This window comes from Lates calcarifer, linkage group LG9, assembly GCF_001640805.2.
Source record: "Lates calcarifer isolate ASB-BC8 linkage group LG9, TLL_Latcal_v3, whole genome shotgun sequence".
Classification (NCBI taxonomy): domain Eukaryota; kingdom Metazoa; phylum Chordata; class Actinopteri; family Centropomidae; genus Lates; species Lates calcarifer.
Window position 1 is genome coordinate 3905769 of NC_066841.1, and position 24631 is coordinate 3930399.

The 24631-nt window shown below is 42.4% G+C and overlaps 1 long non-coding RNA gene across 1 annotated transcript; it reads left to right on the forward strand.

Moving 5' to 3' along the window:
* Window positions 1-71: 71 nt before the first annotated feature.
* LOC108894414 (uncharacterized) lies at window positions 72-24369 on the forward strand. The gene is made up of 5 exons (XR_001962813.2): window positions 72-322; window positions 954-987; window positions 1103-1161; window positions 21488-21593; window positions 23286-24369. It is a non-coding gene; the product is annotated as an uncharacterized LOC108894414 (long non-coding RNA).
* The last annotated feature ends 262 nt before the right edge of the window (window positions 24370-24631 follow it).

A 24631-nucleotide genomic window follows, 5' to 3' on the forward strand; every position in this document is an offset into this window, starting at 1 on the left:
ACCTTTAAATTATGACAAAACCATGAGCTGCAAAAGTTCTTACAGTCTGACAGACAGCACCTGCAACTGTTTGAGCAGACGTGGCGTCGAGACTTTTGCCGTTGTAATAAAAGAAAATACGAGATTGCAAAATATGATATACAAAGCTCGGCTATACCAACAGGTTAAGCAATAAACTGTACAATAGTGAGACAGTTCATAAAAGAAGTTTTGAGGACACTCTATCTGTAGATTATAAAGCTCGTGCCAGAAAAACGTTTAGCTTAGCCTAGCCTAGCCTACGTTTGGAAACAAGAAACAGCTGTTCTGACTCTGTCAAGAGGTAAGTCCACCAACAAACACCCCTAAAACTGACTAATTAACAGGTTTTACTTGGTTTTTTTTTTTTTTTTTACGAAAGATGAAATTACATTATACAAAGTACAGGTTGTGGTTTTACAGGAGGTTATGTCCAAGACCGCGTATTTTTGGCTAATAGGCTGATAGCTAGCTACAGAGCTAGCATAGCTGTTAGCTCCTGCTTCTACTTTTACTCTAACCTAAACCATGCATTTCTGAAGAAGTCGAACAATTCCTTCAATAAACAGACAAGTGAATGTGTGTCTAAAAGGTAAATATTGTTAAATTCAACATTTCCGTTTGGCTAAACTAAATATACCAAAGGCGCTGGTTCCCACAATCTAATAGTTTCATTTACAAACGCGAAAACTTAATTTCACGTTCGTGTTATGAGGGTCATTCAGGGTTTTACAGTTGTGTCTGAACCGTTATGAAAACTGCTGAAAGTGGTTTTCATTTCTGAAGTAAAATATTGCATTCACTAGCATGGTGAGGATGGTTTACAATAATTGTTTCTCAAGTTAGTACACCTTTAATGGCGTCCAAAAACAGCTGTGCTTGAAATTTTTTTCTTTACCAGTCTACACCTTTATTGAATTGTTTGTCATTTCTAGAATACCCCATTTCCTCTGCTGTCTTCAAAAGAAGGTGAGTGCATTTCTGTGATATTTCTTTTGTATTTCCAGAGATACTGCAGGTGTCCCTGTTACCATGATGTTTGTATTTACTTTTCCTCTTCTGTTTGTTGTCCTGTTTCCACCAGAGGACACTGTTGCTCCAAAAACTAACACCAGACCCCTGCAGCCATGTTGGGATCAACAGGTAAGCCAGGCTGGTAAATATGGTGTTACACAGTTGATGATTGAAGATGATTCAGATCCTTAGGCTGGTAACGGTGCTGTTAAGGTTAACATATGATAGCAAGTATTGATGTTATTGATTAGAAGTGCTGTTAACGTGATTTTTTTCCCACCCAGTCTGCATATTTATTCTTTGATATTTCAGTTTGCTTGATGTTACTTTGTAAGAAAATATATCTGAATATAGGCTATATTGAAAAATCAGAAAGAAAACTGAAACCAGAAATATTACAGATGGTAAAACAAATGTTCATCCATATTGATTTGTGCAATTAAATGTCTCATTAATTCATGAATTTATTTGAATTTTTTACACAAATGTGAAAAGCATGAAATGTAAAAAACTTTACACTATTTTGTGATTTTGTATTTGAACGTGTTCCTGTTTGTTTTTTGTGTACATGCACATAGCGACCGTGTGTGTTTTATCAGCTCCCTATTCCCTGGGCCTTGCTGCTAACTCCCATATGGCTTTCGGGAACTGAATCATTTTTTGTGAGCATAACCGACCAAGTATGATTAGTTTATCAAACGTGTGCATATGTATTTCAAGGAAAAAAAGCAGAAAAAAGTGGTATGATTAATTTACCAGCATTCCACAGGGTCAAGGAAATTGATGCAGGATAATTGGGCACATAGGGAATCCTTGGCAATTTGTGCTTTCAGACTGTACTTGAGAAATTAGATGTCAGTGCAAATGTGAAATTGCTCCTCAATGTTCTCAAAGATTCCATGAAAGTTTAAATATAATCTTAAGTATTTCCAGCAAAGGAATTCTTCCCCCTTTTTTTGTGCCAACTTGAAATGAAGCCCTGTGAAAATGATCTGAATGAAGCGAGAGTGTATGAGGGGTGGAAAGAGACATCCGAGCTTGTGTAAAGTTCGAGGCTGCACTCTGAGGAGGATGTCGGGGCTCTTGCTCTCTGTAAAATCCTCATGCAAGAATTCATTAGATTCTTTTTGACAGGAAGTAAAGTTTGAATTCATCTGAAGATGTGTAATTATAATATTCAAGATATGTACACCTATAATGCAAAATATAACTCAGATGGCGCGGTATAGCCTAGTTTTTTTTCCTCGGGTTGTCAGTGTAGAAGTTAGGAGGTACAAACGTACGACACATGTGTTCATATGAATGAGAATAAATTACACAGGAGTGAATAATTGATATAAAGGAGCATATATTTGTCAGGTTCAGGAGGTTATTGACTGATAAAGTTGCTGTGTGTGTATTAGTTCCAAAGAAGTTTGACAGTTTTATTCAGAAAAGCCAGACTCTGATAAACCGCTCTTTTTTTTTTTTATTCAGGGGTCATCAATTACATTTCATCAATTTAGCTTCAATTACAAGGATTAGTGAAAATTAATAAATCATCATCATCATCTCAGAGTCTGATCAAAACTTGTGGGAGATTTTCTGTTCATGCAAGATCAAGATAAACTGATTGCTTAAAAGTCTCGCTCTAAAATCCTAGTTATATTTAAATGTTAGTGTTTATTCCTCATGGACACAGTGCAAAAGAAAATGCTAAACAAGAATATTTTTGGTAAGCATACTACATACTGACACTCTGGAAAACGGCTTCATTTGTCCTCATTAAAAGCTTAAAAGTCCATGAATAAATAATCATTAAAGAGGATACTTTTTTCCCAGCTTTTTTTAAAATCTTCGGCCTTATGCAAAATGCACTCTCTGACTAAATAAATATGCTGCATAAAGGCTGTTTAGAAATGTGCCCTCCCCCCTCTGCTTCCACATTTAGATGGCTGACATGCACCTAAAGATCAGATCCTACATTGGCTGTTGGTTTTGGAGGGAAAAATTGGACCTCCGAGAGTCAACCTAATGCAATTAAGTGAGGATGATGAGTCTTTCTCTCTCTGTGCTGCTTGAATCCGTAAGCAAGGCAGAATCAAAACTTAAAGGCAAGAAGAAAAGATGAGCGCACACAGACCGGTCCCAGCGGTTTAATTATTTTAATTATCTCTCCTCTTTCAGCTTTCCTAAAAAAGAGGCCATTAAAGGATGCCCGTTTGGGTTAATCTGATTAAAAAAACAAGATGGAGGGAGAGATGAAAGCCTGCAGATGTCAGTGCTAATCAGGGGAGTTAAAACTGCTATTTGTGAACTGGGACGGTTGTTAAAGTGGGTAGAAAGTGCGTGCAGTGTGAGTGTTTTTTTAAATACGTTTTTCCTCACTTCAAAACACCTCCTTCCTGCAGCCTCTGTTGATAAGCTCCTCAAACTAACGCCATGTTTGATTCTCTGCCTCGCTCTGTAACTGTGCTGGCAGCAGGTCAGGCAAACATAGCGCAGCACAGCATAGTAAAAGTTTAAGTTCGGTCCCCAGCGATATGGTTTTGTTTTCGTAAAGGGAAGATGTCGTTTGAGGAAGTGATGAAAGCAACATTAGCGATTAGCAACGCCAGCATGGATCTTAACTTAGATTTTGCAGAAAGCCAGCCAATAAGGTGATTATCGATTTAACAGTATTTTCCCTTTTAATTCAGATCCAAAACATGATCATAAACTGCTTCTAAGTAACTCATTTTTTTCCTAGTAATGGAGTTCTCATGTTGTTATTATTTCAAATTAGAAAAGACTGTCAGTTTCCAATGCAGATTAACTTGTCTCATGCATTTTCTAAAATCAGATTTCATTTTTCTTAATTCTCAAGGAGCAAGACTGTCTTATTCTTGGTTGTTTCAAGATACATGACGGTAGAGGGGGGAAAGTAAGAGCAGTTGCAGTTGTAACTAAAGCCAAAGTCCAGCAAGTATGAAACACTTGTACACTTGAATCAGTCAGAATTCCTTTTTAATTCTACAGAGTTTTGGTTTCTATGTTCAATATAGTGGAGTAAACAGACATTTCTGTAAAGTGTTCGTAAGTGTGCAGTCTGAGTCCAAGATGCAGACAGTAATTTCTAGAAACTTATTTAATTAAGTTGCATTCTATTGGAAATGTTTGAATATTCTCACAGCACTTATCCTAGGAATTTCTTTTCAGAAAATGTTAAATTTTTTCTTTCTAAAAATCAGTTTTAGATAGAACTGACTTGATAAGCTAGGGGTGTTTTTTTTGCAGTGTAATGATTTACTACATATATAAGTCACATGCATCAACTCTGTATCACTCAGCATGTTGAATGCAACACTGTCAAGTTTCATAATGCAGGGAGTTGTTAAAGTTCCTCTGACTGCAGAGCTTGACATTTGTTCAGGCAAGAATGAGCACAAAACCAGCACAGGTGTTGAGCCACAGCATGGCGAGAGAGGAGGGGAAAGGAGGGAGGAAAAAAAACAAAGATCTACTTTCAAACTAAATCAAGCAGAAGGAATGTCCTGAGTGTGTACAGAGATGGACGGGAGCCCATGCAATATTAAAGCGCCATGTCTGGCAATGCCAACCGTGCCACTCCTCTCCGCGGCTCCCGCCCTCCTGGCTTCCCGGCCATCGGCTCTTCCCTCAAGGTGACACTTCAAAGCGGGCACGCAGACGTGGCAGGCTTGGCTGTCGGCATGGAGCCAGCCCCCCACCCCCTCTCCCTTCTTCCTCTTCTTTCTCTCCCGCCCACCACCCATTCTACCCCACCACCCACACCACCACCACCACCACCTCAAAGACACAGCTCCTACCCCTGCTGGGCCAGGTCAGCGCCAAGATCCACACCGCTCGCCGCCTCGGGAGCCGCTGTCAAAAAACTCTTCCCCACAAGCTTAATTAATAACGGGCCATTCCTAATGCAAACCCTCTGAATCTGCAGCCTGTTTCCCTCCGATCCTATTGGTGAGTTCTGAGGCCTCGACAGAAGGCAGACAAGGAGAGGAGGGCTGGTTGGGGATGCATCCAAATCATTTGAATTTCGATGATTAGGATTCACATGCATTATTCTCCGCGTTTTATAACCTATTTTCTGTGTTGTACAGTGTGCCTGCCTGCCTGCCTGTCTGTCTAGATGTTTTTTTTTTAAGATGTCTCTCTTCTGCAGATGATTGGAGACACTCGAACCAAAGAATATAGGGTTGCTCTCCTCGGCCTGTCTGACAGGTGGGGTAGGAAAAACATAAATGTGCACACATACACACACCCAGTCTGCATCAGCTGGGTCCAGGGCCTGTAATCACCTCTCAAACCTGGAGGGAGAATTTTACCAAGCGCGCAGTGATCGATATTTGCCGATCCGTCTGCCCGTATCAACCTCAAATAAAAGCAGAGAGCAGGAGACAAGGCAGCACAGGCAGGTCGTGAGGAGGTCTGCGGCGCCCCCGTTTGATGTCTGTGAAAGCGCTCATCAGTGTGTAGAACCGGCCTCATCTCGGCACGCCGGGTCACCGGCGCCTCACCCTGAGCAGCGCACGGCTGATTGTCTCGCTGTCGGGGCGAGCGGGGTTGTTGTTTTCCAAGGTGAGAGGACGGATCTTTTCCAGCAAGCTGGGCTTCGGTTTTTTAATAGGGCCCCAGCTCCAGCACCTTGCAGGCCTGCTCAGGCCGACACGCTGATGATGAGGAGGGGAACTCGCCCAAACTCACTCCTCCTCCTCCTGCCAGTCCAGAGCTCGTGTTGTTACTGTATTTTTATTCACTGCATGTGCTCCTTTGCCTCGTCCGTTGCATTCTTGATGGGATGAGTGGGGGAGAAAAAAGTGCAGGCTAAACAACCCTGTGTGCCTTGAGAAGCTGTGGTTAAATGGTACACGGCTTGGAAACATAAGGTCTGCAAGTACGAGCTCAGCCACGAGAGCATTGCGGCATTTAGGGCAAGGAGCTGGTTACGTTAGCTGACACACTGATATAATTAGGTCGTAATAAATAAGAAAGGCAACGGGGAGTGAGGGCGTGTCTCAACAGTGGCCATTAGAGAAACCACATAGGTTGCTTTTTAAGAAAAAAAAAGTCACCTGTCTACCTGGAAATACATGCACTTTCTCTTCTTCCTGCTTGGTCTCACACACATTTGCTCAGTGTCCTACTTGCAGAGTCCTTATGAATGTTGTTCTAAACCCCAGAAGCCCTGGCCCTTTAAGTGAGCTAACTGGGGTGGTTGTAGGCTCAAACCAACCTTAATTAGTACACTTACTGCACAGCGAGGGCAGGTACGAAGGCGAGCCTCTGCACTGCAGTTTCCCTCCGATTAAGCCTCTTTTAGATGAGGCTGTAACCTCCCACAATGACGCGGTAATTAACTTCATTAGCTTTCAATTCTCTTTTAGTTTTGGCAAAGTGGGTGAGGCTTAGTTTTGGCCTCCGTTGAGATAATAGTCGCAGAAATCGGCTAATCTCGTCTGTCTGTGTTTTATCTCCACCAATGTTGCTGTATTTCATGCGTGCTACCTGCTGTTCATCTTGGCGACATGCATGTGCATGAGCGGGTTGTAATGAGTCAGGCATCGGGTTTTAATAAGCAGAGCTTTACCCACAGATCCTTCTGTGATTTGCATCCATGTCCGACACGAGGCGTAAAGCGGGGTGATTGATTCATGGCTTGTCCCATATTGGGGCGAGAGAGAGGGAGGAGAGAGAGATAGAGGAGGGCCGTAGATTTATTATCAAGCTCAGCGACAAAGAGAGGAAGAGAGTGTGCATATGTTAATCCGCTGGCTGAACGATGATCAAAGACTGGAACAAGCTGAGCCCTGCTGATCGCCTCGGGGCAAACGATGCTCTCCAAGCAGCTGGGAAAGTGTGCAGACGAGGAGTAAACAGATAGTTAGAAAAATCAATAGCTGAGGTTCAGGCCGCGGCTTGGTGTGAAGGTCAAAGGAGGCTGGTGTCTGTGGCGCGTAGAGGGAAGTCTGGAAACCAGGGGCGCTTTTAGGCCAATTTAAGAGAAGTGATGTGTTTACAGCTGAGTTGTGTCCAGACATGAAGGAAGTTCAAGCTGAGGTTACGGCTGCTCTGGTCAGCTCGGTGATATATATAAAAAAAAAAACACTGTGAAAAACATCAGTTTCTGGTTCAAACTCAAGCATCTAAGGACTGGATTCATGGGCAGTGGCATGGTTGTGAGTTTTGAACAAGGACCTCGCATCAGCTCATTTGGGTTTCAAAGGAAGAGGGATTTTCTTTTTAGTGTCAAAACACCTTGCGTGGATTCCGTTTGTTCGTTATTTGTTTTCTCACCTTCTTCTTTAGACTGACCCAAAGTATTCCCACAAGGCCTCTACCCGAGGTACCCACGCTGCCTGGCTGCTTTGGGAATTTGTGCCATCCCTGTGATCCCATCCTCAAAGCTCATTTTTGATTTGAATTTTTAAATTTCCATCATCAAAAAATATCTGATTCTCCTGTATGTCGTCATGTAGATTCTGGAGATAGGTGTGCAAGTTCTCTTTCATCAAAACTTCAGTATCTGTTAAAAAAATAAAAATATTATCTGTCATAGAACAGTCAATTATGAATTCATATCTTTGTTTGCCTATAGCTGAATAATTAAGATGACTTAACTTTTTACCCCCAAGCTTTGGCGTCTATTGACTTCCTCTACTTCTGAACTAGATTGTTTTTGTGATTAGTCACTTTGTTTAATCTGGTAATGATGGCATCCCCTCAGGCTAAATGCCTGATTCATGCTTACCAGTTTATTTATTCATTTGTACTTTTGACGTGTTAATCTGCATAAACGGCGCAGAGCTCCACCAGGACCCCCGCACGTCTCTCTGCACCTGTCAATTACAACAAATCTGAAACACCAGGAAGCAGCCGCCCTGGTCTCTGCACCTTGATCAGGGTAGAAGTCTGCCTGTCAATCAGCCACTGATCTACCCTGTCCTGTCAGGGAGATGCTGATATTCATCCCTTCATCTCTTCATCTCAGCTTTGCAGCATTAATTGGGCAGAACGGCTTCTAATTAAGAGTGATGAGAGAACGTGCAGTACTGCACAGAAATAGATAATGTAGAAACACATGCAGCTTTTTGAGCAGTGATTTCTGCCTTTTTTGATTTGTGACACCTTGTTGGTGGTTTTATATACAATATATATTTAAATATTGCATCTTTCCAAATAATTTTCGAGGCCTGAAAAGGTTAAATTATCCAGAAAGTCACAAGAAAAACAGCAAAAACATACTTATTTAATAGTGTTTATTTTATCTGCTGTCCCATTATGAGCTCACTTTGCAACGTAAGCATAGAGTATTGGGCACACATCTCAAAGAATCTCTTACAAGGTTGAACAATCCTCTGAATGTGAATTTTTTAATCTGAGTCTGATTCTGGAGCATGAAAAAACACGGCTAATAGACAAACTGATTAGCTGATGACAGCTGCGCTGAGTATCTACATGATGTCTGTATGTTAGGGCTTTTTAAAAATACAAATTGTGCAAACCTTCACGTAATTCAGACTCATGACTTCTGATATATATGCACACTAATATCTGTTGCAGTTTGCAGGATTGTGTGCATGTGCCATATGAATTATGTCACAGCAACATAATTCATATGAAGAAGTAATGCACCTAGATGAATTTTGCAATAATATTGTCAAAATAGGATGAAATTGGACCCATTTCTTTTAAACTGTTTGAAATTTGGAGGTAGAGCTGGTTGTCCATTAATCATAGGGTTGGTAGCTCTATCCACAGCTCCTCCTGTCCACATCAAAGTTCTGGATGTTGTGGAGTTGCACAAGATTCTGTGGGAAAATCTTTCTTTTAACCCTCACAGTGAACCAAAATCACATCAGTTCTTCTTTGGCCCAAACATCCCACCAAAATTCCTGAAACTCTGTTGAGTAGTTCTTGAGATACTAACAAACAATCAGATGTATGGGACCTTCTGTGTGTTGCTACTGATCACATCATCTGATTTGTTTGCATCATGTTAAGCTGGTATTCACAAGTTTTGACCCAGAAATTGTCTGCCAGGAGAGTTAACAACAGACTAGACGTCAAAAGGAACCGGCTGACCTCTCCTGCTGCAGCCTGGCCATTAGCAAATCCTCCGATATGTTGTCGGACAGTCGGAGACCTATAATTTACTGCAGCACAGCCCGGTTAGCCCTACAGCAGGCCTCTGGTTATCTGATGCAAATGTTCCCAAATGAAACGAATGGGAAATATCAACAAGCCCTGAGTAATTGCGGCTGATAAAAAATGCATGGGGGTTGTGGTGCCGGACTCCCTTCCCGCAGACACAGGGAAGTTATCTCTCATTACCCGGACTGTGATAAAGTGCACTGACTTCGCCGTCAAGCGAAAGCAATGCATTCAGGTCTGTCTAATAAAGGCTGCTGCCTACCATGCACTTGGTCATGAAATCCATTTGCAGCAGTTTGTTACGGAGGAGAAATATTGTTACTGGCTGCAACGATTAATTTTCTCTCTCTGTGCTCTGACGCTTGTCTCCGTAGTTAAAAATCCCTGCACATGAAGTCTAGATGTTTTATTCATTGTAAAGCTTAATTTATATACAAGTATGGATGTACACTATGTGAAGATTTCACACTTAACAACCCCCATAGTACACTTAAAATGTAGTGTCTCATTGCTGTACTGGGGATTACAATATCAGTTGGTTTCAACAGCAACTTGTCTTTATCTGTTTCTTGCTGCACCATAATTCAAAACCTTGGTCCTTCAATCTGTCACCTGAGTGTCAGGAGTCGGGACAAGCTCTGATTCAATCTGCCATGCAAAACAACTGTTTGGCTCCAAGAAATCTGAATAATAAAGAGGATGACATGACGGCTGTCGCTGCAAGCACAGCGGGGGATCCAAACTCCATAAACCAAAACCATGGGACTAGATTTATGAGGAATGGATGAGGATGATTTTGCAGCAAATATGAGTGTGGTGTTTTCTGTGCTGCTGGGAAACTTGTAGTCTGTGGAGATTTGAAAAATATTCAGAATGTGGTTGATGCCTCTTGGAAAGGTCAGCTGCAAGACTGCACCAGTGTTTCAGGGTGTTTTAGCCCATTTGCATTAAGTCACTGCTGACTGTTTTCAAAACAATATTTTCATTAAATTTTTTGAATATTTTTCCAACCTTTCAAACAGCTATCAGTCCCCTTTCAGTTCACTTTGGTGTTAAAATCACTGTATAGATTTCTACTGCTTGCAAGAGATACATAATCTAAAAACAGCAAACATTGTCACCTTTTATTTTTGTTGATGTTGTCTTACCTTTCTCATCTTTATCTTCAAAATCTTATTAGGATTCAAGATAGAAGTCTTTCAAGTCTCTGAATGCTGACTGTTAGAATGAGACTGTATTTGGATATTATGCTTTGAGAGCTTAAGTGTGCCTTGTGATGTCAGTCCATCAGTCAATTGGTTGACTTTGGTTCAGACTGAAATATCCCAACAACTATTACTATTACAACAACTACTCTCTAAAATAAAATGGTGAACATGATAAATGTTATACCAGCTACACATCAGCATATAATAGTCATTAGCATGGCTGTAGACTTGTAGTGAGTTCTGTTTGGCAGCGTGAACCGGTCTGGAAACAAAACATTACCCCAGGGTGATAACATAACTTTTAAAAAGTAGACATAGAAGTTGGAGGCATTCTCTATGATGCATTATCCAAGTTGGCTTTCATACTGTGCTGAAATGAAAGGAATCCAATAGCTTCCTGGAGGACGAAAACAATTATTATTTTAAATGTATGCGTTGTAGGGCAGCTATGTAAAGTATGAGAGATTTGCAGTAAATGCTGAAGCATGCCAAAACCAACTCATTAATATTCATTGTTCTGCTCAACCTTTCCAAATTCTTCTAAAACTGCTGTCAGAAAAAGATCCCTTTTTGATGACAGATAACATTTCTGTGAACTTTGAGATCTGCCTTAGCCCATGCAGATGAAAGGATCATCAGCAATCCAGACGAGAAAAAAAAAAACTTCACTTCTCAACTAGGGTTAATGCTTGTGGCAGTGCACTGACGTCAACAGCTGTTCTCAAACCAGCCCTTTGATGACTCATTGACAGCAGAAGCTCCCAATTGCCACTTTCACTAACTGGGGAAATGTCAGCGTCTGCACTCGACGGAGGCTGATCACAGTCCCTCTACAGGTCCCGCCTGCCAGAACGAGGCAGTGATGAAATAGCTCTGGTGTTAATGGATGTGAGAGTAATCTTGACCCTCTCCAAAGAGCAGGCTCTCTGTCTCCATTAAAAAGGGCCTTTGCTTTGGTCTGGATCAGAGCCTTAGCTCTCTCTGTGCCACAGGGAGTAGCCAGACAAAGGTAATTGTACGCCTCCTCTGCCCCTCCACCTCCACGTCAGGACTCAGGGGAGTGCCTGTGGAGGACACAGATTTTGAAATGGAGAGAAAACACACACAGACAAGTAATGATTAGGTTATTAGCACTGAGGTGACTAATTACCTAATTGTACTGTCAAAAGGGGGAGCAGGAGGGGAGCCAGGCTGCAAGGTGAGGAGAGGAGAGGAGACCAGAGGTGGAGTGTTTGGAGAGACTTGGGTTCATCTCCACTCTCCTCCCTCCCCAGGCTGGGCTGCAGGGGTGGGTCCCTTGCTACGTCTCTTTCCCTGCGGCGTCCCCCCCTGCCTGCTGTTCGGGTCCCGATGACATCTGCTCGTAGCACGATTGCCCCCCCCCCCCGGAGGCCGGAGTCCGCACCCCCCACTCCACACCCCCGCATGCCTCCCCGTGCAGATGTTGCACTCCCTGGGTCCTGCCCGCGTGGAGAGTGTCAGGCCTGTTTGATGTGTGATGAAACAGAATCGAGCGAGCCACTCAGGGGCTTGGGGAGCAAAGGGGGTAGAGGGGGTGAGGAAGGGTACAAGCGAAAGACGGGGGGCGTACGTGGGGAAGAGGTACAGGGAGGAAGGGATGTTGGGATAAGTCTCATTACAATATCAATCAGAGGCTGGGCACCGAGCACAGGGTTGGGATGTCCCTGCACTTGAGGTCAGAAACCTCAGGAGGAGAATGATGGGAAGGAGGAGAGGAAAGGAGATGGGATGAGGAGAGGAAAGAAAATAAGGGTCAAGGAAACAAGGAGAGGAACTGGGAAAAGGTGAAAAAAAAAACAAGATGAGAAGAGGAAAGAAATTCAAGGAAAGGAAAGCAGTTGAGAGGGAATGAAAAAAATGGATAGAGGAAGCACAGAAAGGAATTTAGATGAAATGTGGGGAGACATAGGATGAGAAGAAAAGAATCCAGAGGGGAAAAAAAGAAAACATGAGAGTACATTAAAAGAGTACATGAGAATTCAAGTGAAGGAAATAAAGGAAGAGCAAGCAACAGAAGAGGAAACCAAAAGAAAGGAAATGAGATGAAAGGAAACAGAAGGGGGAGGGAACAAGTTAATGAGAGGAGACAGAGAAAGGAAACCAGAGGAAAGGAAAGAGGAAACAAGGGGAGAGAAAATATGAGAAGTGAGGAAAAGAGGAAAAAGGGAAGTAGATTGTACGATGGGACAATTAGATGAGAGCATAGGTAATGAGAGGAGAGGAAACAAGATAAAAGAAGAGGCAATGTTAGGGGAGGAGATGACAGCTAATGAGAGGAGATAGAAAAAGGAAACTAGAGAGGAAAGAGGAAAGGAAATGAAATTAGAATAGAGGACATGAGATGAGAGAAAAGGAAGTGTGACTAGAGGAAGCAAGGAGACGGGATGAGATGAATGGAAACAAAGGAGGAGGAGAGTAAAGAAGAAATCATGGTGAGATTAAGGAAACAAGATGAAGCATGAGGATACATAAGAAAAAGAAAAGCAGATGAGAAGAGAGAATTAGATCAGATGAAACATGGTGAAAGGAAAGGTAGTAAAGGGGGAGGAAAATGGATGACAAGGTTGAGAAAGTAAAAGGAGAGGAAAGGAAACCATGAGAGATGGGGAAATCAAAGAGAAGAAACACAAAGTAGATGAGACAAAATGAGAGGAGAAGAAGAAAAAAGCAGATTAAAATTTAGATGAAAGAAATCATGACAAGAGGAAGGAAACAAGAAGCAAGAGTTAAGAGAGCTTGCTTCCTCTTCCTCTCATCTCTCAGAAGAGAGGAAGAAATTAAATTGAAAGAGAGAGGAAATATTTTGAGAAAAGAGAAAAATGAGAGGAGAGGAGGACAAGGAAGAAAGAAAAGAAAGAGGAGAGAGGACACAAGAAGGACAGAGGAGAAAACCCAAAAAGTCAGAAGAGGCAGGACAAGTAAGGCAAGTAAAGGAGTCCAGAGGAGAGAAGAAGAAGTGACACTGGAGGAGAGGAAAGAGCGAACAAGAGGGAAAAAGATATACTCTAAATAGATGAGAGGAGAAGAAGCATGAGGAAAGAGGAAACTGGATGAAAAGAGGCATGAAGCATGAGTAGAGCAGCTGGTCGCAGGTTTCTCTCATGTCTCCTTCCTCTCTTTCTTCCTTCAACATGGCTTCCTTCCCTCGTCTCTTTGCTCTGCGCTCCTCTACATTCCCTCATTTACTCCTGCATCTCTCTGCCTAATCTTGCTCCCTGTGCAGTATGTTAATTATTGTTGTGAAAGAACAGAAAGTTAATGACAAGGAGGAGGATGATGATGATGATGATGGTGATGATCATGCGATTATGATTACCGCTTAGTGCGGGCAGTGCCGTGCCACATAGAGAAAAGTTTAACAGGAGGAAGTGGGTGAAGAAGCACTAACAGGGGATCAGGTGAAGCGATGGATAGGTTAGCAGTTAAAGATCAAAGTGAAAAACAAAGGCGGATTTCAAACGGGCCCAGAGAGCTTGGCAACAGACCCGCGGCTCCTCTGATAATACTTAGATCTATAAATGTTTCTTTTTTTATTTATTTATTTTCTTATTTATTTTTAAAATTATTCATCGCCATAATAATTTGGGCCTAACAAGCACTTGAGGGAGACGGCTTCCTTTTGCATCTCTCTCCCCCATTTCTTTAGTTCCCCGCTCTGTGGTGCTGGGAGCTCGGGGATTTGGGGGCACTATTAGAGAGAATTTCTTTTATTTGCTGCTAATGAATGATATGCATGATACTATTTTCTTTTTTCTTGTGTACTTTGTGGGGGTAACTGCAAGGATTGGGGCAGGAGCTGGAGAATTGGACTCTTTTTCAAGGCTTTGTTCATTTAACCCTCTTCTCGCCTTCCAAGTGAGTGCACGGGGTTGTTATCGTCACTTTGCCAGATTTCCAATTCAAATATGCTGTCGTACTTCACTTGACACCAGTGATACGGCATAGTTTGACTTTGTTTTGCTATTTTCAGTCACACTGTATGTTTACGAAATATGGGTTAACTGGTCTGTAGATACAGGAGAGGCACAGCAGGTCTGTAAACATCTCTGCCACCAAGAGAAATAACAGCACATTTATTGTTCTTTATAGTTCTTGATTCTTAAAATGATTCTTGTTTTTTTTTTTTGTTATGCCCACATGGTGCAAAAACAGAACACTTTATTCATCCTAATGCTGGGCTGACACTATACAGTATGAGTTTATTAATTGTTTATGTTGAGTTAACCCACACTACATGTTTTAATCGGCTTCTCTGCACTGCCAGAACATACCACCTTCAGTGTCCCACTACAGATGGATTGATCAGCTAATCACAACATGGATCTTCACACTGAACATAAACACTAAACACCTTTACAATTCCAACTCAACCACAACATGTAAAATAATACTGCAAAACAATTAAAATAAGGTCACTGCAGATCTTTTGAAGGCCTGATTGTAAAATTAGTCAGCAGGCGACCACAGCTGTGCTCGAAATCAAGCTTAGTCACTGATGAGAAATGTTATAATTCTGACACACTGTCAAAAAAGCACTTTTTCCTCAGTTATGGGACTGTTTAATACTTGATTACATACACACACTTATTTCCTGAGAAACCTAAATTTAAGAGCACAAACAATTTTGTAGTTTCATGTTTCAGCCATCTGTGTGAAATAATTGTTCATCTTAATAAGTACTTTGTCACAAAAGCACATTACATTCACCAAAGAAACAAAAATACGACTCTTTCTTGTATTTTCAATATTCTCATTGAGATATTTATTTTGTAATTATTAGATCAGTTTTCTTTGGTAAATACATTGTTTTTCCATACTTTTGTGTGTAGGAGAATGAAGTCACGGTAGTGATCTCCTGCACACTGTCAGCACTAAATTTATTGAAGAAGCTATGTATTTATACTCAAACCTCTGGGAAAAAGTGTTAAATTACAAACATCTGAGACAATTATCATATGTAAATAATATATGTGAGGCTCATTTAATCTCTTCTCACTGTTTAATGCCTGATGAAGGCTGATGATTGTGGCAATACTTTTTATATAAATGGATTATGTTTCTCCCCTTTTCTCATATTCAGTCCTAGAGTTTGTCTTAAAATGACACTGCCATTCAAGTGAGTGCACTTTTCCTTGTTTCTACAATTCTAGTAATGCATGACTCTATTCAAGCCAAAATAGAGCGGATCAATGCACTCAAGGCATTAAAATTCTTGAAAGAACTTGATATTTTTTGCAGCCTTTTTCTTGTTACCAAAAACAGTTTTATGAGCCCCTAACTAACATATTAGTCGTTAAATCTGATATTTTTGCAGTATACTCTCCTGGTGCCATGTTGTATTAAGTATTTATTTTGCTGTTTGTGCAAAGATGTTGATATTCACTGGGGAAACACTGACCTTCACCTTTCTATGCAGGAAATAACGCAAATACCTTTTAAAGTCTTGTCTCAGTAGGTTTTTGGAACAACTGCACACAAATACACACACATTCATGCAAACGTAGACAAACAGAGGAACATAAACTATTTTGCCTGCAGTGATGGCTGCAGTGCTATATTCCAAATGTTAAAACAGCAGCACACATCAGTGTGCTCTGTGCCGGTGTAAACATGGCCTGATAATGACCTCCCTCCTGACTGGAGAGAGCTGCTCCTCCTCGACTGTCCCTCCTCTCCTCTTCTTCTTCTTTGGTGTGATGTGTGCGTCGACCTGGGCCCCCGAAAAACTTTGAAGTTGCCTCTCTGCCACCTTCTGCCTAAATCGGCAGCTTCAAGTGGGAGTTGACGGAGGCGCTATTGCCTCCCTTTGGAGCGCACTACAGGAGAGGTTGTGTGATGAATGTTTGAGCAGCGGTGATAAAGCTGCACTTTTCCCATGCTGAGAGTCATGCCAGATGCTTCACACGCCTCGCCGGTCAGGAGGGGAGAGTCCAGGCTGGGCCGCCCTGATCTTTACCTCCTACAGTGGGCTATATGGATGGGCTTCAGGAAGCTCTGGGGCTAAAGGTCGACTGTATAAGTACAGAGCACAAGTCCATAACACACCTGAGAGAAAAGACTTGTGTGTTGATGCACAGATTCACTCAGATCCTGGTCCTTTATTCTCTTTCAGACACGCCGCACAAAAACAAACTTTACTAATATGTGTGGACGCTGAGGGCTCGTGTCAATGTTTAATTCAAGGCTGTAAATGACCATTAATTAATAAACCTCTTACTTCAGTCTTCTCCATGTTGCATGAGTGAATGTTTAACTTTTAATCTGGCAGCAGAGATGTCGACACATGCTCAACTCTGAATTAAAAACTACCACAGATTGACTCAATTAGAGCAATCCTGTGAAATATATCACTCAGATGCAACTTGGCGGTGTTAAGTCCCCGTCTTTGTTTGTTTCTGCACAGCTTGTTGCTCCCCAAACATCTGTGCAGAGGGAGGGGACGGGGGTTGAGGGGTGGGGGGGGTCGTGGGGGGAGTTGATGGCAGGCCACATGGGAAGGGCCTCCTCTCCCTCAGTCTGTCAGCCCACCTGACTGCTGCAGTGGCAGGCCTGCCCAAGGCAAGACCACAGGCTAGGGCCTCTTGTGGGCCTCCAGCAGGGCTCCCCAGCCCTCCCTGAGCCCATTAGAGCACCCCTCCTTCCACCTCCGCCTGGGTAGCCCCCACCCAGCCCTGCAGCCCTCTGCCCCAAGATGCCATCGCTCTCCGTCCTGCTCTGCTCTGCGCTGAAATAACTCTATTGTTTTCCACTGTTTGCAATGTTGTGTCTGTAATAGGAGCGGTTTGGGGGCATGTTTTTTTTTTTCAAATTTATTTTTCTGCCTTTGCTTGCCTTGTCCTCAGGCAGCACAGTTTCAAATCAGGCTCCTGAGAGGTTCCGGCTTCCAGTGGTGTGAGAGTATTTTTAGGGAACAAATCCCAGAAAGGCCTTTTTACAGTTACTGCACTAATGTGGTGTGACTGTCAAAGCTTCCACTTGTGTCCACTGCTCCCCTGAACGGTCCAACATGGAGGACTGTTGAAGCACTTAACCTGGATTCACTGTATCTTATACCAAAGACAATAGCAGGGAGTATTTGTGTTTTATATTTCTCTGTCTGCTTCTTACATTTCTGATTTAATGAGATTGTCTTGGGAGCAGCTGAGATTCTCAGAGGCAAGGTACGGTAGTGGGGGGATGATCAGATATTCTGGATATCCTGTGATTCTCTGTCTATTTGAGTCTTTTTGATCTAAATGAAACTACAGGGTGCAGAAGCGGACCCTGCATGTGAATCAGACCCTGCGACTTTGCATACGAGCTGCAGAAATATCAGGAGAGCAAATTCATGTTCAACCCCAGTTGTGGATGCAATTTGTGAACGCGAGCTTCTGAAGCGTGCTGTAATAGTTCAGTTTATAATTAATCATATCTGATTTGCCAGATTGCCATAAACTTGGGGAATAAAAATTTGGGAGTGTTGGGGTTTCTTACTTTTTTAAGCATTAAGTATTTATGATCCTTGATGGATATATAAACTGTTGGAAATCCATTGCCTTGAATATTGATTATTTCTAATTAAAAATGCAGTTTGATACAGAGGTTAGCAGCTTTCTCTGGTCAGCCTCCCCCCATTTTACAACTTTAATATTATCTTTTAAATTCCTGACCTCCTTGTGGTGTTTCCCTGTTTGCAGTTCAGTATGCCAATTAGCTGTAGAGCTCTTTAACGAGCAAGTCATTAGTTCTAATTAGGATGTGGTTAACTGCGATGCATTAAAAGGCGAAACCCATCATGTTGAAGGATGGCGGTGTCGCTGCTGAGCTCGACTGGAAACAGCTGTCGACTTTCCTGAGAGGGTCACGCTATAAACAAATACTCCCCTGAGCACAGTGAAAAGATGGGACACCTACTCATAGAAAATGATTGGGATGTAAAATTAAGAAAAGGTGTTGGAAGTGTGTGTTGAAAGAAATGGTATTGTCTGTCTCTATTTCTTGGACATACTATTGGTTGTATCTCTAAATGTTAATTACAGGAACCTTCTGCAACTCTGTGTGTTTTGCCTGAAAAATCTGCTGTTTTTATGTTTAGGCAACTTGGAGTATTAGGTTAAGGTTAAGGAAAGATTGTGGCCTTGCTTAAATTAAAAAAAAAAAAAAGTCAACAATGATATGTCATTTTGCAAGGAAGGAATAAAAGGTCAGAGGCATTGCTTTTTTATATGTATCCACCCTGATAAATATCCTGAAAACTCCTATCTGTTAGATGAACAATGAAGATCAGGACTGAGAGGAACAAAAACAAATAATTTCTATACTACCCAGTGCCCACCACAGTCATTCCCTAACCGTAACCCTTTTGTGGCCAAAACCTAACATCCTGCAGTTTGTCTATCCACCGTCAAACCCATAGGTTTCTGTCTGGAACAGGACAACCCAGTGTTCCTTGCCACTCCACTGCCGATAATTAATGTAGCATTTCATTCAAAAAAATATATTTCCAATTGAAATACGTTAGTTTGAAACTTGTGCTGGTGGACACAAAAATCAATAGATTTAATTTTGTTCCTATTTCATGAACTGCATTGAGTGGGTTGTACAAGAACATAGACCTTCATAGGCTGAAAAAGACATTGCCATAATCAATACAGCAATTACCTTTCCTCTTTAAGGTATTAGGCAAAACCATTTAGTAGCAGAAAATATAACTTTAAGGAGACAGGGTTGCTTCTGTTCTGCTTTTAACTTAGTAAAGACACTAAAAATACCTTGCTGAGTCCCATCAAGTTCAAACATGAATGACAAATAAGGTCATTGGTTCTCAACTTCCAATACAACTGAACAATTCAATTAGTGTTTTCTTACTTTGAAGAAAGATTGTGGTCATTGTTGAAACGAAAACAAAGTTGACTGTAGGTTTAAACTTTTATTTACTGATGTTCATGTCACAGCTAAACACTGGTTTTACAAAATTTATGCACATCTTATTGGGCAGTGGCAGGATCACAACAAAAGTTTAAATTGTTTGTTTGCTTAAATACAGTTCCATGACTTACAAATGTAATGTATAGTTTATAGCAGCATGAGGATTCTGTGAAGGCATTCGGAGAGCAATCCCTTGAAGTACTGTTGCAAAAACGTCCTTTTCAACACCAGAACAGATTTAACCGCTGAACAAAAAAGTCTATTTTTGGGACTATGAAGCTATCTTAGACACTTACATTTCACAAACTCTTTTAGGTGAAGCTGTTTGGTACATATGGAGGATCTGAATCTCATTACCTGAAGTCAGAATAGTTGGCAGACAGCTGTTTTTGCTAATGTGTGCACAGGGACGAGGGAGGAGGAGGAAGATGGCAGGGCGGCGGGGTGTAGCTGAGGATGTGCAGGTGCAATGTGGAATGAAACTCGGGGAGGAAAGATAAAGAGGAAGAAGGAAATCATTGAGCGAGACTCGTAATGTGGGAGTCGCGGGGCTCGGCATAAATCGTCGTAGATTACGGAGCCTGTGGAGATCTTTCGACTTGTGTTCCTCCTCTTCCTGCCTTCTGTTTGACATGAGAGTGAATGAGGTAATCCACGGTGCTCAGGGGTACACAGGCTCTGCTCCCATCTGGGCTTTGAACCTTTTGCTCACCTCACGCTCGGTCTCTGGTGTGTCGTGGTACAGTGGAGCATGTCAGACAAAGAAATTAAAGATGGCAGTTTACAGGGAAACACTCGGCTCTTTTGGTAACACGTCTCCAAGAAAAACCTGACAAATTGATTTAAAAGGATGAAATACGTTCCCCAACCCACAGACGTTTCCCCCTCACCTTTTAAAACATATTTACCTCCCTGTCTGTTCCCTTTTTGTCACTTTGGGAACGTGTGCACACTTTCCCCACGTTTGTGTGTGTTTGCATGTTTGCATTTATGTACTCATTCATTTTTCATGCTTGTAATAGCACTTCTTTGCAGCTATTTCTATCAATCAGTTTTTTTTGTTTGCATATGAGATTATATGTGAGTGCATACAATATGTGTGTTTTGAAACTGCTCTGCTTGCAAGTGTGTTTTCAAAAGCAGGACTGCAACTGTTCCTTTGTTGCTCACAGCTGTCCCACATTAGGGATCAGCCACTATTCCCCAGGCAGTAAAGGGTTTTCAGAGGCCTTGCTAATTGGCTGTAATCTCCTTTTTAAACTTGAAAGCCAGCAAGCCTCCAGCCTCGCAGTTTACAAGCAATTAATGCTAGGAACATCAATATTGCTGGTCACAACTGGTGTATATCTGCTCCCTCTTCCTGTGGTTTCCCTCTTATCTGCTCTCACGCCCATCTCAGAGGCGGATTGACTCCTCCTGCGTCGTGGGCCCCGGTGCAAACAGCTACTCAGTAGTGGGGCCTTCTGGGGAAGAGGCGCGACGGGGGGATTTGGTGTGAATCTTGAAGTGTCCGTGGGGATGATGGCAGGGTTTGGGGATCGGAGGGGTTTCCTTCTTAGGCGCTGATGAAATAATAATGCACAGAGTTGGTGAGGCTGAAATTTGCACATGAAAATCCTCTCCCTTCGCGCTCCTTGCGTCTAATGTGCCGCCGATGACAATCCCTGCCTCTCACAGTTTATATGCAAATAAGTTCTCTCAGCTTTTTCCTCCTCAGAGAGTCGCCCAGCCGAGCTAGAGAGAGCGAGATAGACAGAGAGATATAAAGTGAAAGAGACAGAGTGGGGCTTTTTTGTTGTGTTTTGTTTGTGTTTGTCTTGTTTATTTTTAAAAGGATTTTTAAAAGATGATAATATATTTTAATTTTTCCCTTTGTTTTTTTTTTCCTGAAAGGCGTTATGCAGATTCTCTGAAGAGTTTGAAATGCCAGACTTTTCTTTTGTGTTTAATTGGAACATAATGCCGGTAGTCTAAATAAAGTGTTTGTGTGAAGTGAGAAATGGTTGTATAATGACTAATTTTTGGGGGGTTTTTCTCCAACAAACAAGACTCATCTTCCCCTCAGGAGTCTTCTCCACCCTTGCCTGTCTGATTATTCTCTTTTGATATAAATACTGTTTCCTCTCCATGACCACAGCTTTGTCTGGTTCCCTCTCTTCTTGTGTCCACAGGCCTCGGTCTCCTGCTCAGTCGTAATGTTTTGAGGAGGGGAGCCAAGCATCAACATCACATTACCAGACGCAGACACAGAGAACATGCAGAAAATGCATATCATCGGTAAGCAAGGGTTGTCGGTTCATTCAGGCTCTTTCTGTTCAGAGAATGAAACCATGTGGATCTAAAACAGGGAGTTGAAGATAATGTTTAGTAGCTTTAACATGGCCGGCCTAAATTTCATGAACTCCACTTTTGTTTTTAGTCTAAAAAAACATGCACTGAAAAAGCCAAACCAATCAACAAACACAGGCAGTGGTTTAGATGATGATTTAATTCCCAAACCTAATGAAAAAAAGTAGAGCATGAATCAGCAATAGCATGACCAATTTTACATCTCACATGTATTCAGAAACTGATTACAGTAAATAGCTTAGGACAAATTTGCCCTAGATGTCACCTTTTTGCACTGAAACTTTGCTATGTTCTGTTGCCTGCTTGTTATGATGTCTGGGGCTGGGGAGGCGCAGGAGTACAGAGGGGGGAGAGAAGAGGGGCTTCATGTCAGGCTGCTCTCCTCAGTCACGGCCAGTTAGTTAAAGCAAACGCAGGCGAACCCTGGGGAGAACGCAGGGCGGCGGAGAGTGCCAATCACGGCCGAGCCCTGGGCATTCCTCGGTACAGCTCGCCTTGAGCAACTTTTTATTAATTTAATAAACATCCCACAGAGACGTAGCTATGTGGACTTAACGTACCCTTTCAGACAACAGCACTGCTTGGGCCTTAATGAGACATGCTACTCAAAACACGCACATTTTCACACATGCACAAAATATACACACACCCTCTCTGAAAAACACGCAAGCATGCAGCCCACACACTCATTTGCTCAATAAATATGCGCCACAAAAAAAAAAAAAAAAACACACTCACCTATTGTGGTCTCTAGCCATGAAGATGACATGAGTTTTGAGATATCCATCTCTGAGATTTCTGCTTCTATACTGACACAATAGAAGTGAATGGAATTTCATTTGTGGTACTTACTGTGGACAATCGACATAACACACTGTCAAAAGAAAAGGGACTATTTCTTTGGTGGAAAGTAGTTCTGAGAAAAGTGGATCCTCCAGAGTAAACAGGACATTGTTTCTGGAGCGGGGCTGGGTAGTGAACCTCAGTTCTTTCTGGTACTGACTGAAATATGTCAGAAATTCTGCGTGCTTCAAAGAGTCAAGTATCAAAAGTTGGCACCACTTTTGATACTTTTCAGCACTTGATTCTACAGACACATTTCAGTCAGTGCACGGAAAGTATTGAGGTTACTTACCCAGTCTTAGTCTTTCCAGAAAATGTACTGGTCACCCACAGGGCTCGTGGTGAACATTTTTCTTTGGTATTACTTCCTACCAAAGAAATCCCTTTGAAAACGGTTGCTGTTCTGTAGATTATCCAGTGTAACATTTGTCATTTTTAGATGCTTTTAACAACACAAATGAAATAACATTCACATTGTGTTGGACCGCAGGTGGAAATGTTAGTGGTGCACATCTCAAAACTAGAAATATGTGCATACGTGAGAAAATATTTACTTTTTCTAATTTAGGTTGAACTGACCCTTTAACAGCATCTTTGAAATAAACTTCTTTTCTTCGGCCCCCAAACCACACCTCAGACTGGAGTTCATTACGATTCTGCGAGCGGCACACTGATGCGCCAGGGGTGCGACTGAGAGCACAAAACATTATGAAAATAATAATGATCTCACTTTCACGCTTGTTTCTTCCTGCCCCGGCTGCTTATGGCGGGCGTCAGTGTCGATGGGAGTCATTAGAAGGGTCGGGCTCTCCTCTCAACTGATGAGGAGCGGCTGCAGCAGGAGGGACCAGGGGATCAGGGGGAGGACAGACTTTCGGCATGCTAACAACCACAACCATCATCATCATCGCCATTGCCACGCGTACCTGCTGCTCTGGGGAGACGCTGCCTCCTGTCAAACAGCAGAAGGACCCCGGTTTCGCCTGCAATGCGAAGTTGCGTGTGTGTGTGTGTGTGTGTGTGTAAATGTATGTGACTGCATCTGCTTGTGTACTTCTGTGTGTGTGTATGCATCCTGCTGTCTACATAATTCCCTCCCAGTCTCGGCTCACTCTTTGGCTTTGACTGTTCACTCCTCTTTCTCTTCCTTCACCTCACCCCTTGGTCTCCCTCCTCCTCCTCCATCTCTCACTGTATCACTCCATATATTCATGAATTTCCTGTTTATCATGAAAACTTATGCATGAAAATAGAGGGTGGGATGGGGAAAAAAACAAAAACAACAACAACAAAAAAAGAAAAAAAAAACAAACAGAGTGAGTGTTGATGTGGGGGGTGGGGGGTGGGATGGTTTGTCTTGTCTGGGTGCAGCACTGCACCGGCAGCCTGGTCCTCAGGGGACGTATGGAAGGAGACCCTGATTCCATCTCCCTTTTCATTTCATTTCCTTTCTTTCTCTCTTTCCTTCCATCCACCCACCTACCGCCTTCATTCTCTTCTTCCTAACATTCCCCCCACCCCCTGCTTTAGCCCCCACCCCACCTACCCACTGCCTTTCTCTTCTCTTCTCCCGTCTCCCCTTCACAGTGTCAAAGCCAGTTACAGGCAGAGGAGCTCTCCTTCTTAAATAATTCACAAGTTGATTAATAGACTCACAAGGGTATAATTAGGCAGGGGAGAGACAGTGGCTAGTGTAACCAGTACAGTGCTTAGGGGAATTAGAGAGCGGGGTTATTGAGGAAATGGAGAGTACCAGTAAAAAAAAAAAAGAAAAAAAGAGAGAGACAGAAAAGAAAAAATAAAAAAAATGTGCCGGCTCGGCTGCAGTGGTGGACTTGAGGAGGAGATGAAGAGGCAGGGTGGGAGGATGAGGAGAAAGGCGGGGGTGGGGGGGGGCACCTTTTTCTGAGGCTATGTGTTGGATATGAGGCAGCCTCTCCAGGAGCATGGAGCCCAGGGTTTGTTTGATGTGGAAATTGGACAGTTTGAATCCGTCTCCTTTAATTTTTCACAACTTACAGGGCCCCCCTGGGTGCCTCACATTCCTCTTATAGGATATAAATTAGTTTTTTTTGTGTCCTCTCACTCCCTCATTTTTTAAACCCCTTTTTTCCTTTTTTCTT